A 13,445-nucleotide genomic window follows, 5' to 3' on the forward strand; every position below is an offset into this window, starting at 1 on the left:
GTCGGCGACCAACCAGCGACGAGTCGCAGACCAAAGCGCGGTAGCACGGAGAGGAGTGAGCACCGAGTCGAAACGAAACGAAAGGAGGACATGAGGAGAAGAGGCAGGCGACGACGCAAGATAAAGGAGACGGCCCACCCACCACGTCCCACGCTGCCGAACAGTGCCGAACTGCTCAAACGAATCACAAACGGCCAACTCGACCGGCGGGGCACACCCCGTACCTGCCAACGAACGACGGCCGAGCACGTCGACGAGCCCCCCCACCCCCCGCGGCTCCCTCCCCCCGACGCGTGAAGCGCCCGCACCCACCCACACCCAAACATGCACCCAAAGAGAGGAAAGCCACCCACGTTGGCGCTTCTGGTCCCACCTGTAAACGAGAGGGGCGAATGGGAGGAGCACCACACCGCGGCTCCCTTCCCCCGATGCATGAAGCACCCGCACCCACCCACACCGAAACATGCACCCAACGAGAGGACATGCACACTTCTGGCCCTACCTGTAAACGAGAGGGGCGAACGGGAGGAGCACCACACCGAATCTCAATTCTGGAGCCAACGAACGGACAGGATCACGACGCGTCAACTTGGACCCACATATCGGACGGTCAACATTCAGATCGATCTGGGAAGCCCCCTATTCCGGGACGCGGAGTAACTGCACACGAGCTCAGATGAGCTGGATATCAGCGTCGTTGGTTAATCCCTCTGGATCTGGGCCATTATTTTATACACGCGCCTGTGGTTTTCCAGGAAATGCACACTGTGGCAAAATACGTACGCTTCCGCGGTGGGTACTGGGCCATGTTGACGGAGTAGAATAGGCAGATTTAACGCGAAAGTGAGGTGAGAGGCGGATCGGAATCGCGCACCCCGTCTGAGCCGCGGCTCGGATAGTTCGCTTTCCGTTCGCTGGCTGCTGGGACGAATTCATTGCAGGGGCGAGCGCCTCCTCCACCCCCAAGTGCGATTTGGTTGGTGAACACTTTGAGAGACAGCCATGGAGCGCCGACGGCGAGGGACAATGGAGTTTTTGATGCAACCAATCGACAGGTACGTGGATCTGTGCTTTTCCGACAATCTCATCTCGGTTTGTAGGCGAATGGCTCAGCTGATTGACGGACAGAGTTTCCAATTTTTTTATCCACTCTTATTGAGGAAGTAGGGGAGAGCTTGGTGCCGCACCCTCTAGCTGCGAATGGCGGCATGCGGGCGGAGCTGGAGGTGACGCAGTAGCATCCGGCGGTGGCCAGCGGCGAAGCACAGATCGTCGCGGCGGCGTCCAGAAGACCAGAAGGGAGAGCTCGCCACCGACCAGGAGCTGTCAATGGGCAAGATGAATCCGCAAGCGCCCGGGTGGAATAAGCGGTAGGTGTAAAACTGCTTGATTCCATCATCAGTGTTCGAATTTGTGGGAAAACTATAGACATGACTGACAAATCGTGAAAAGGGAGCGAGTTGCTTTGGGTGTTGCGTGCTTACTGCATTAAGATATTTGATGCGAACAGTCAATTGGTCAGATGGACCCAAAAGCTCCAGGATGAATGCGAAGGTATGCTCTTAATCAGCTATGGAGTTTGTAGAACTCAAAATGCAATTGTCATTACAGGGGGGCTAGCATAATACTTGTAGCTGTTCATCTTAGAATTTGGTTTACCCCGGGACGAGCAGCTAGCCTAGAAACTTTCTGAAATAGTTAAAATGCGGATAGGTACAATTTATAAACTGTGATGAACATATGAACCTTCATGAACTAAGGCTGTAAATGTCGTTAGAAAGGGGATGGCATAGATAATGCAGCTGGAAAATAAATTGTACTACCGCACTTCAAAAATTATGAGGTTGCGCAGGTCTGCAATTTAGGTTACACGTCCAGTATCCATGTCCCTGAATTAAAATACATAATTATATTAACATTGGTTTGTTGCTATGAGTAATGGAGTTAGTGTGGGCTGGAGTACCAATTTGACAGAATGTGGCAAGCTGTCCATAATTTGGTATTTGTTTTCTGTTTCTTGATGCATTGGGACTACTCATCAAGTCATCATATATAATACAACCGAATGATGTTTTGTAGTTATTGTTACACTACAACAGGATTGGTACACTGATAAAGAACTTAGAAAAACGTTGGCTGCAATGCAGCAGTAGAGTTTTTAATTCTATGAAAGCTTACTTTGCCGGCAGTTTTAAAGGTCAGTTTCTCTATTTGAACATGTACCTTCCATTGAGTACAGACTAGAAACCCTATTCTATATAAGGTTGAGACAGACAGTTTTTAATGCAATCGATTGGTCTAATTGACCACTTTAAAATAGTGTGCTTGAGTGGTCTAGCTCAAATTGCATTTTCAGAATGGATTGCTGTAGGCAACTGTGGTTAATAGACATGTGAAGCATAGGTAGATGTAACGTGTTAATTAACACTTGGAATGGTTTTCATAATTGAATGTATAATTCAACTGGGTGAAACCATTGTAAACTGGACATCTGACAACTAGAGGCAGCTTCTGTATTATGACAGCATATTAAGTATGTTGTGTCCGTCTTGAATTTCTTACTGTTAGCCTCCAGCCTGGTGTTTCAAGCAAATATGTTGAAATTGTACTTCTGAAGTGGAGACACTGTGACTTGAAATAACAAATGGGATTGGATTATCCATCTTGTAAAAGCAATTAAGTTTGGTTTTAGTTTACTGAATATAAAACATTGAAACACCTTTGAAGTAAAAAAAATGGAAAATAGCAGGAATCGTAGAATTAATTACAAAAAGATGTTTTGTGTCATGTGGTTGTGTGGAAAACGGTTTACATACTGTTTACATGGAAAATGATAGATCTGATGAACAAAGCGGGGCAATCTGAAGCACTGCATAAAAGCTAGGTGGAGTTGATTACATATTTTTCGCAATCAGTGGTCACATGTCTACCCCGAGGTGCCTGATTTCATGATCTCGGAGGTGCAGTTCTGACAAGTTAGAGGTGATCGCGAAGGTAGTTGGATCCTGAAGATGCAACTCTTGATGACGACCCCTAGGTTATATTTTGATACTTCGAGCCGGTGATAGCTGTCATGCCAGATGCTGCTATGGCAGACCCCAAATTCCTGATGTGTGTTCAGCGATAGTTACATGCATGTAAAGCAAAACTTATACTTTGGTCTGGACGTGACCTGTTTAACTTGCACCCCACATAGCTGGTGTGGAAGTTCTTTTGCTCACGGCGAGCTTACATAATGATTGCTAAATGTATGAAGACATGTCTTTATAACATGTCTAACATTTTCAGTTGAAGGTGTGGATGGTGAGAGGAGAGTTCATATTCTGCAAAGAGAGTTTGTATGATGGTGGTTAGATTTTATTTTTACTGCTATGATGTTAGAATTTGAATGATGTCCTTTCATTGCCGTATATTAACACCATAGCATGGTAAGAGGGATAGTTTTCTTCAAGATTGTGGTAAGTTACGTGGTAAGAATTTTGAGTCTGAAGAAGAGATGCGATACAAGCATGAGGACAACGCTAACATCATCCTGGAAGGACTGCGTCGATGCATATACATGCTAACATCACTGGATGGCATGTTCCAGCGCAAGGATGGAGGGTGATCTATAATGTGAACATGCATCCAAGTTGCGAAATGTGAGTGTTGTGGTCGGTTGCACTGTCAAATTACTCATCATGCGCATTTGAAGACCATAACTGACTTGAACTCGGTGTGTGCAGTGAGAACAGCTGGCTTTACATATTGAATTACATTCATGAATTAACCGGGCTATACATCTACACTGCCCTGACCCCAGTAAGCAGCATGATTACTCTCTGTACATCAAATGACTGGTTATATATATTATGAATGAGAATTACTAATGTTCAGCAAATACGAAACTGCAGAAAGGAGAACCTGTAAAGAAAGCCATAGCAGAAATTGCTTTACAAGGTGACATCTATGAGGGGGGAACCGTGCTGAGCTGCCAGATTTCATGATTGAGGTAGTTCCATTCTGATATGAGATGGGCTATTGGAGGAAGTTTGGTTATCATATATACAGTCTGGTTCTAGTAGTTGTGAGTTTGCTGCGAGAAGCATAACACACTAGAAGGAAATGTTACCTACCATCCCATTCCCGGCTGTTCTGGTGTGGTAGTGGTTTCCAGGGAGGTCAAGTGTTACCATATAAACCTATATCACAATTGGAGGCAAGTGTTAGTTACCATCCCCTGAATTGTGGTGTGGTGGTGATCTCTCAATGAATCCGTTAGCATCCAGGATTGTGTTTTGAGCAAGGGATGTGACTTAAACTATAATCCACACCGCCTGTCTTAGATGTAAGTGTGACTGAACCATGCGTGGATGTATTAAATATATTGTGCATGACTAAAAATTATGGTTGGGAGCATCAGAAATTATATGCTTACAACGTGTGGTTTGTAAGCTGTGGTAGCCGATGATTTTATAATACATGATGCCTGGTATGGTTGGGAGTTGAGTGAGGTCGAACACATGCTGTCCCTTGTGCACACAGAATGGGTGAATTTAGAAGCAGGAACTCTGAATCTGAATGAGAGACATGCATGCATGTGTGATTATTTTTTGTAGTTCGATTGCTTGGATTTAGATAAGAATTCGATGCATGAGATGGAATGGAGTTGAGCACTTGGGGCAGCAACAGGGAGGGTGCTTTTGGGCGATAACTTTATACTTGATAGTTCTCGAACTGATTATATAAACCCTCTCTTCACTCGTAGAAACGCTTCCTGGCGTTGTCGCCGGCTTGAGCCATCCAGGTGATAATCTGTGCGCCGCAATCCAGGCATGGAATGGGCGGCAGCATCTCGTCCTGGCCGCCGGAGGTTCGTGGGATTCTCTAGCGGTGAGGCTCTAATTTTGGGCGCAGGTGGACAAGACTGGTAGCTGCGTCTATTTATTTTTATTTTTATTTTTTTGAGATAGGGTAGCTGTGTCCAAATGGGCTCGCCAGTTGCCGTTAGTCCAGAATCCCGTGCCTCACGGCCCACATCGTCTATCTAATTCTGAGCCGCTCTGATGGAGGCCAACGGCGTCAAGATGCCTGGCAGTCAGACGTGGGCCATAAGCCCTGTTTATTAATATAGATACCTGATATATATCTGAGCCTGTATGGTGTACGCTGGCCATCTCAAGACAAACGGAGGGAGTCGATATCGAGTGCATCTATGCTCGAGCGTAGAACGGCACTTTCGCCTATTCCGGCACAAATCAAGAATTGAGATTCCAGCGCCGGACCGAACTTCTCGACGAATGCTCCCAGCCTTTCGAGGCTCCCATAGATACGTAAAGGGGGAAAAAAGGATGGACGCCGGAACAGCCCACGAAAACGAACCGAATGGAATATAATTGGCCTCCTACATTTGTGGCGCGGGTGTCAGCGTCGCTCCCTTGCCTTGCGCGACCGGACAAGCACGCATCGGGAATTTTCTTCAAGTTTTTTCCTGCTACGAATTGACCCGCCCGTAAAGCAACGACAGGGACCTGCCTGTAGAGACCCCGTTTTAGGCCGCGTTTGAGGTCGCCATGTGTGTGCGGAAGCTCCGGGAAGAGTACTCCACTCTGTCTAGGCGTAATTTTGCTGGTTTAGCAACCGCTTAGATGGCTTGCGCGCCTCTCCAAGGAGGTTTTTGCGGCATGTTTTCGCCGCCTAACATGATTGGTTGGTTGCTAAGCCGGCGCTGTGCCGACTGCATATCTACAGAAGCTAACGGGACGTCCTTTCGTGGCCTGGATCGGATTCCGTTGCGCAACCGTTTCCGCGGTGATGGCAGGGAGACGTATGCGTGTTAGCACTAACGTGCTTGCCGTTATGTGCTTTAGGTAACCATCATGACCAGAAAAATTCTCAGAAGCTTCTCGATTCGTAAAAGAGATTGTGTACATGAGTGGAACAAACATAATGCAGAGACGCTGAGAGAAACACATTTTTTTTTGGCCGGAAAAAAGTGACAGAAAGATGAAAGAGCACATTTGTTCAATTGATTTACTTTTCTTTAGATAGACGAAGTGTTCACTGCTCTCCCCCTCTACCTGTACGCACGCTCAAAAAAGTTGCACAACTAACCAAATACCGAGACACTCGGCTAGAGGTCAGTCGACTGAAAAAGAATTTGGGTCAGTCGACTGACCAAAAATTGTTTGAGTTGATATATGCTAATGGAATCATTGGTAGGGGGACCATGGAATACTGGAGGTTGGCCGGTGCAAGATGCATTGTGAGGCCTTTCGGGAACGCACTACTTTCATAAGCTTGTTGTATAAATCTTGGTTTTCATTTTCTTTATCATAACTGTGGCCCATGTACATCACTCTAGTCTGCTTATCAGCTTATAATATGAATGCCGGTATTTGCTAGTTTGCCCAATTTTTTTTGAACAGTATTTTTCCTAATTTACAACCAGATATTTTCTAATTCATCAACCCTTCACTTGAGGTAGCCACGCGTATTCTCGATGAGTAGCAGGTTAGGTAGCTAGCTACCTGAATGCGAGATCCTCCCATCATATATAACCAAGGCCTGGTTTGGTAGCAACATACTTTCTAAGTATTTTTAGAATATCATAGTATTTTTAGTTTCCTGGTTTCTAATTACTGTGAACTCTTAACACAATAACCAAAAGAATAAAAATGGTTGGTCGCCTGAAATTCCAATACTTGTGGTGGTGTCACCTTAAAGAATAAATGAACAAAAATAAATAGTAAATAATAAATGAATGAAGTTTCTAAGGAAGGATGAATTAGTGGCATTGGTTATACCATTTAAGAAGAAAAAAAGTATTAAAAATTCAAATAATGGCAATATTTACACACAATTTACACATGAATTGGGCTTTTTATAATTTGCAAAAATAAGCACATAATAGTGAAAGTTTCACAAAAAATAAGTTTTCAAATAAGGTATGAATTAGTGACATCGGCATTAACATTAAAAAAGAAAGAAAATAAAACAAAAATAAAACAAAATCAACATCAAAACAATAAAGTTTATAAGGAAAAATGAATTAGTGCCATTGGTATTACCCTTTTATAAAATAAATAAAATGAAACAAAAACCAAAAAAAATCAAAATACAATGTTTTCTAAGGAAGAATGAATTACTGCCATTTGTATTACCCTTTACCAAGAAAGAAAATGGAAAATAATCTAAAACAAACAATGTCAAAAATTGCACACAGTTTACACAAAAAATGTGCTTTTTTATAATATGCAAAAATAAGCATATAATAATAGAATTTTCGCAAAAAGATGTTTCTTAAGAAGGGATGAATTAGTGGCATTCGTATTACCCTTAAAGAATAAAGAAAATGAAATATAAACTACAAGAATCAAAATAAAGAAATTTTCTAAGAAAGAATGAATTAGTGACATTACATTTTAAGCAGAAAGAAATGAAAGAAAAAACAAAATAAACTAAACAAATCAAAATATGAAGTTTTCTAAAGAATGAATTAGTGGCATTTGTATTACGTACCTTCTACCAAGAAAGAAAATGTGAAATGATCAATGATGACTTTATATTTTACGCATTTTTTGAACTCATTTGTTGCATGTTTTCTTTATATTTCGTGTCTCATTGACTCAAATATGTTTCCATTATACACGATTATTGGTTTTTACACTTTTCATTGTGAGCATTGCATATTAGTGTTTTTTTGTTTTTTTGTGTCTACACGTGTTTTGGAGCAACATAGGACCAAACACGATGAAAGGGCGTAACACCACTGTACTAACGAGCTATAGTAACCCCTGAGGGTAAGCTAATCATTTTGCTAAAATAGTGCTTAGTCACCTTAATCAATATCTCTTTTCAAATTCCACTTGAATTCAAATTCAAATAATAAGTGAAATTCAAAATTTCACCAAACATGAAAACTAAAATGTTCATCTCGTGGCAAATTTTGCATAACTAATTATGGTGGTGAACCAACATTTTTCTAGAGGGTTTTAATGCCCTTAAACATTTAAATAAGTGGATAAAATAATTATTTAAATGCTTTTAATTTATAAAAATACTAAACTAATTTATTTAAGTACTAAACTAGGCAGTGGCCTAATTTATTGTGCTATTTTAGGTGCAAGTTTTATATTTGATAAAGCTAAAATGTTTAAAAAGAAAATAGAAAAGTTATATATATATATATATATATATATATATATATATATATATATATATATATATATATATATATATATATATAACCAAAAAGAAAAAGAAAAGGCCAAAGCCCCCTGCCCCCGGGCCTAGCCCACCTGGGCTGTCCCAGCCAGCCCAACTCCCCCACCCGGTCGCGTTCGCCCCCTGTTCCTCCGACCGGGCGTCAGCGTGATAACCCACAAGTATAGGGGATCGCAACAGTTTCCGAGGGTGATGCATTACTGAACGAGTAAAGAGACTTGTCGATAACGAGATTGAACTAGGTATGAAGATATCGATGATCGAATCTCGGGCAAGTAACATAGCGATGACAAAGGGAATAACATATGTTGTCATGACGATATGACGATAAAGATCTTCGTAGAATATGTGGGAACCAATATGAGCATCCATGTTCCACTATTGGTTATTGAGCGGAGTGGTGTCTCGGTCATGTCTAAATAGTTCTCGAACCCATTGGGTCCGCACGCTTAACGTTCGATGATGATTTTGTATTGTATTAGTTATGTGATTTGGTGACCGAATGTTGTTCGGAGTCCTGGATGAGATCACAGACATGACGAGGAGTCTCGAAATGGTCAAGAGGTAAAGATTCATATATAGGACGATGAAATTCGGACACTGGAAGTGTTTCGGGGGTACCGGGTACATATCGGGTCACCGGAAGGGGTTCCGGGCACCCCCCGGCAACTATGTGGGCCTAATGGGCCAAGAAGGGGACATACTTGAAGAAAATATGCCCTAGAGGCAATAATAAAGTTTTTATTTATATTTCCTTATATCATGATAAATATTTATTATTGATGCTAGAATTGTATTAACCCGAAACTTAGTACATGTGTGAATACATAGACAAACAGAGTGTCACTAGTATGCCTCTACTTGACTAGCTCGTTAATCAAAGATGGTTAAGTTTCCTAACCATAGACATGAGTTGTCATTTGATGAACGGGATCACATCATTAGAGAATGATGTGATTGACTTGACCCGTCTGTTAGCTTAGCACTATGATCGTTTAGTTTATTGTTATTGCTTTCTTCATGACTTATACGTGTACCTATAACTATGAGATTATGCAACTCCCGAATACCTGAGGAATACTTAGTGTGCTATCAAACGTCATAACGTAACTGGGTGACTATAAAGATGCTCTATAGGTGTCTCTAATAGTGTTTGTTGAGTTGGCATAGATCGAGATTAGGATTTGTCACTCCGTGTATTGGAGAGGCATCTCTGGGCCCTCTCGGTAATGCACAACACTATAAGACTTGCAAGCAATGTGACTAATGAGTTAGTTGGGGGATATTGCATTACGGAACGAGTAAAGAGACTTGCCGGTAACGAGATGGAACTAGGTATTGAGATACCGACGATCGAATCTCGGGCAAGTAACATACCGATGACAAAGGGAACAACGTATGTTGTTATGCGGTTTGACCGATAAAGATCTTCGTAGAATATGTAGGAACCAATATGAGCATCTAGGTTCCGCTATTGGTTATTGACCGGAGATGAGTCTCGGTCATGTCTACATAGTTCTCGAACTCGTAGGGTCCGCACGCTTAACGTTCAATGACGATCGATATTATGAGTTTATGTCTTTTGATGTACCGAAGGTAGTTAGAGTCCCGTATGTGACCACGGACATGACGACGAGTCTCGAAATGGTCGATACATAAAGACTGATATATTGGACGATGTTATTCGGACACCGGATGAGTTCCGGGGTCACCGGATAAATATCAGAGTGCCGGGGGTTATCGGAAACCCCGGGGGAACTAATGGGGCCAACATGGGCCTTATGAGAGAGAGGAGAGGGCCCTAGGGCTGGCCGCCTGTAACACCCCGGATGCAATTTACCTTATATGTATCCCAACTCTTGCCGTTTCCGGCCCTAAGTTATTTTTTTCCTCGTTGTCGGGTTTTTGCCTCCGTGTGTTTTTGTCTTTGTCATGCATCTCATATCATGTCATCATGTGCATTGCATTTGCATACGTGTTCGTCTCATGCATTTGGAGCCTTTTCCCTGTTGCCCGTTTTGCATTCCGGCGCTCCTATGTCACCCGTTGGTCCTTTCTACCTCTTTTCGTGTGCGGGTGTTAAACGTTTTTGGATTGGACTGATACTTGTCATGCGGCCTTGTTTCACTACCGGTAGACCGCCTGTTAAGTTTCGTGCCATTTGGACTTCGTTTGATACTCCAACGGTTAACCGAGGGAGAGAAAAGGCCTCGTGTGTGTTGCAGCCCAACACCCCTCCAAACTGACCCAAAACCCATCTAAACCCTTTCTATCATCTAGAGCGTTCGATCACGATCGCATGGCCGCAAACCGCACCTCATTTGGAGCTTCCTAGCTCCCTCTACCTCTATAAGTAGGCCTCCTCTCGAAAATTCCGGGTCTCCTCCACCCCTAACCCTACCCCCAGCTCATCCGCGCGGCCGGACACGTTCGGTCCGGCCGGACACAACCGCCGCCGCCAACCGGAAGCCGCCACCTGTCGCCGCCTCCTCTCTCCCGCCGCCGGCCCGAGCAAGCCCGCTCCGGGCCCCCGAGGCCCGTTAGCCGCGCCGCCCGCGCCTGGGGATCCCGCCGCCCGGCTCCTCGCCCGCGGCCGTCGCCTTTGTCGCCGGCGCCCACTCCGGCAGCCGCCGCCTTCGTCGCCGGCGCCTGCTCCGACAACCATCGCAACCATGCCGCGCCACCCCGGCTTCCTCGTCGCCGGCGCCGCCTCCTCCTCGGCCCTCCGACCACGCCCCGGCCAGATCCCGACTCTCCGGCGAACTTCGAACTCCGTGCCTGCTACAGTGCTCATGATCCAGATCCAGATCCATTTCACCTCGGGTTGACTTTTTCCTCCCAAAACGCTAGATTTTTGCATAGTTTGACATGCCATAACTATGCATCCGTAGTTCCGATTCGTGCGTGTAGCATATCAAAATGTTCGTCTCGACGAGTCCATCATTTCATCTCATTGTATCATTTTCATTTGAGGTCATCTTGATGCCCGAAATGCTGTTGGAAGAGGGCTATGTGAGGAATATGTCAGATCTATTTCAGCAAATGACCTTTTTCATTTTTGCCATGATTAATGTGTGCATGCTATGATCCTGAGCTCTACATGTGTTTTGTAGAATGCCATGCCATCTTTATAGGGGAGTATGCCATGTATTTTTGTGATCTTTGTGGTGACTAGCACAAGAATGCAAAGTAGCCTACTCGATAATGCTTTTTTCAGGGACTTGAATTTCACCAAGTCCTTGTCCTGATATTGTTTTTATGCCATATGTTCAAGCTGTTTCCTAGTGATCCGTGCCTCTTTTGAGGATGATCAGTAAGGATGTTTTGTTAATATTGTTGTGCTCTATCCATCCATGTCTTTGGTTGCATTTATGGAGCACCCTAGCTTGAGTCAATCGAGCTCTACTTTTGCTATAAAATGTTCCTGGCAGATTGTTAACATGTTTAGCAATTTTGCCGAGGATGTTGCTATTGCTCCGTGCATGCTATGATGTTGTTATTGCCATGTCTAGCTTCTATGTCATCTCTTCTTGATGGGTGTATGCTTAATTTTTCATGCAATGCCTCGTAGTGAGTGCATCGAGCTCGTAAACATGCCTACTCGTTAACTGTTTTGCATGCTCCAGTTTTTCACTAAGTCTAAATCTATTTGTGTTTTTGCTATGTTCACATGCTTGCAAATGTATTTTCTGATCCCTTTTGGCTCAAGGTCACTAAGGGACTTTTGTTATATGCTTAGAGTAGCTTCATGCCATACCTTGCTTTGCCATGATATGTTCCTATAACTTGTAGTTTTCATGCTCTAAAGATTGCTTCCTGTTGATAAATTCAAGATATGCTCTTATTTTCAGCAAGTCTGAAACCTGTTATCATTTGCACTTTTGCCATGCTTGTTTGAACCTGTTAATGAGTGAATTAGCCATAGCTCAGTGTTCATCTTTTGTCAAGCATCATGAGTGGATCCCTGCCATGTATTTTGTTGCTACGTTTGAGTGCCGTAGCATATTTATCTTGATGCATTTAGTTGATCACTTGCTGATTATCGTAGATCGGTGCCATATTTGTTTTGCTTGCCATTTTCAAACCGTGCATCCGATTCCGGTGATCTTTATATCGATTTCAACTGAAATCACCTCACCTTTCCAGTGGCACTCTTGGATTTCCAAGTTGAGGCCAGGTTCAATCATTCCTTTCCTAATCATGCATATGTATCACATATCGCATCCCGCATATCATACCATGTTTGCATCATGTTGCGTGAGCATTGCATGTGGTTGATTGTGTTCCTTTTGCCTTTTTTTCTTGTTTGCGTAGAGCCGGGAGACGAGTTCGTGAACGAGGAGCCCGTTGAGTTCGCTTACGAGGATCAAGGCAACTCTGAGTACTTTGCAGGCAAGATGACCATACCCTCGAAATCACTTCTATCTTTGCTTGCTAGATGCTCGCTCTTTTGCTATGCCTATGCTATGATACCTACCACTTGCTTATCATGCCTCCCATATTGCCATGTCAAACCTCTAACCCACCTTGTCCTAGAAAACCGTTGTTTGGCTATGTTACCGCTTTGCTCAGCCCCTCTTATAGCGTTGTTAGTTGCAGGTGAAGATTGGAGTTTGTTCCTTGTTGGAACATGGATATTTTGTTGGGATATTACAATATCTCTTATTTAATTAATGCATCTATATACTTGGTAAAGGGTGGAAGGTTCGGCCTTATGCCTGGTGTTTTGTTCCACTCTTGCCGCCCTAGTTTCCGTCATATCGGTGTTATGTTCCCGGATTTTGCGTTCCTTACACGGTTGGGTTATAATGGGAACCCCTTGACAGTTCGCCTTGAATAAAACTCCTCCAGCAATGCCCAACATTGGTTTTACCATTCGCCACCTAGCCTTTTCTTTCCCTTGGGTTCTGCAGACTCAAGGGTCATCTTTATTTAAACCCCCCTGGGCCAGTGCTCCTCTGAGTGTTGCTCCGACCGAGTAGACTGCGGGGCCACCTCGGGGCAACTTGAGGGTTGGTTTTACTTGTAGGATGTCTCATCTGAGTGTGCCCTGAGAACGAGATATGTGCAGCTCCTATCGGGATTTGTCGGCACATTCGGGCGGTGTTGCTGGACTTGTTTTACCATTGTCGAGGATGTCTTGTAACGGGGATGCCGAGCCTGATCGGATTGTCTTGGGAGAAGGAATATCCTTCATTGACCGTGAGAGTCCGGGAAGTGAACACGGTGTTGGAGTTATG

At 43.8% G+C, this 13,445-nt stretch overlaps 1 long non-coding RNA gene across 5 annotated transcripts; it reads left to right on the top strand.

The window, feature by feature from the left end:
- Positions 1–777: 777 nt before the first annotated feature.
- Positions 778–4,501, top strand: LOC119269056. Of its 5 annotated transcripts, XR_005133429.1 has the most exons (5): positions 778–1,055; positions 1,129–1,370; positions 1,453–3,641; positions 3,726–3,801; positions 3,894–4,501. It is a non-coding gene; the product is annotated as an uncharacterized LOC119269056 (long non-coding RNA). The 5 variants fall into 5 exon arrangements; XR_005133425.1 differs by having other exon boundaries at positions 1,129–3,641; XR_005133428.1 differs by having other exon boundaries at positions 779–1,055; positions 1,161–3,641.
- The last annotated feature ends 8,944 nt before the right edge of the window (positions 4,502–13,445 follow it).

The sequence above is a fragment of the Triticum dicoccoides genome, chromosome 3A (genome assembly GCF_002162155.2).
Source record: "Triticum dicoccoides isolate Atlit2015 ecotype Zavitan chromosome 3A, WEW_v2.0, whole genome shotgun sequence".
Taxonomy (NCBI): domain Eukaryota; kingdom Viridiplantae; phylum Streptophyta; class Magnoliopsida; order Poales; family Poaceae; genus Triticum; species Triticum dicoccoides.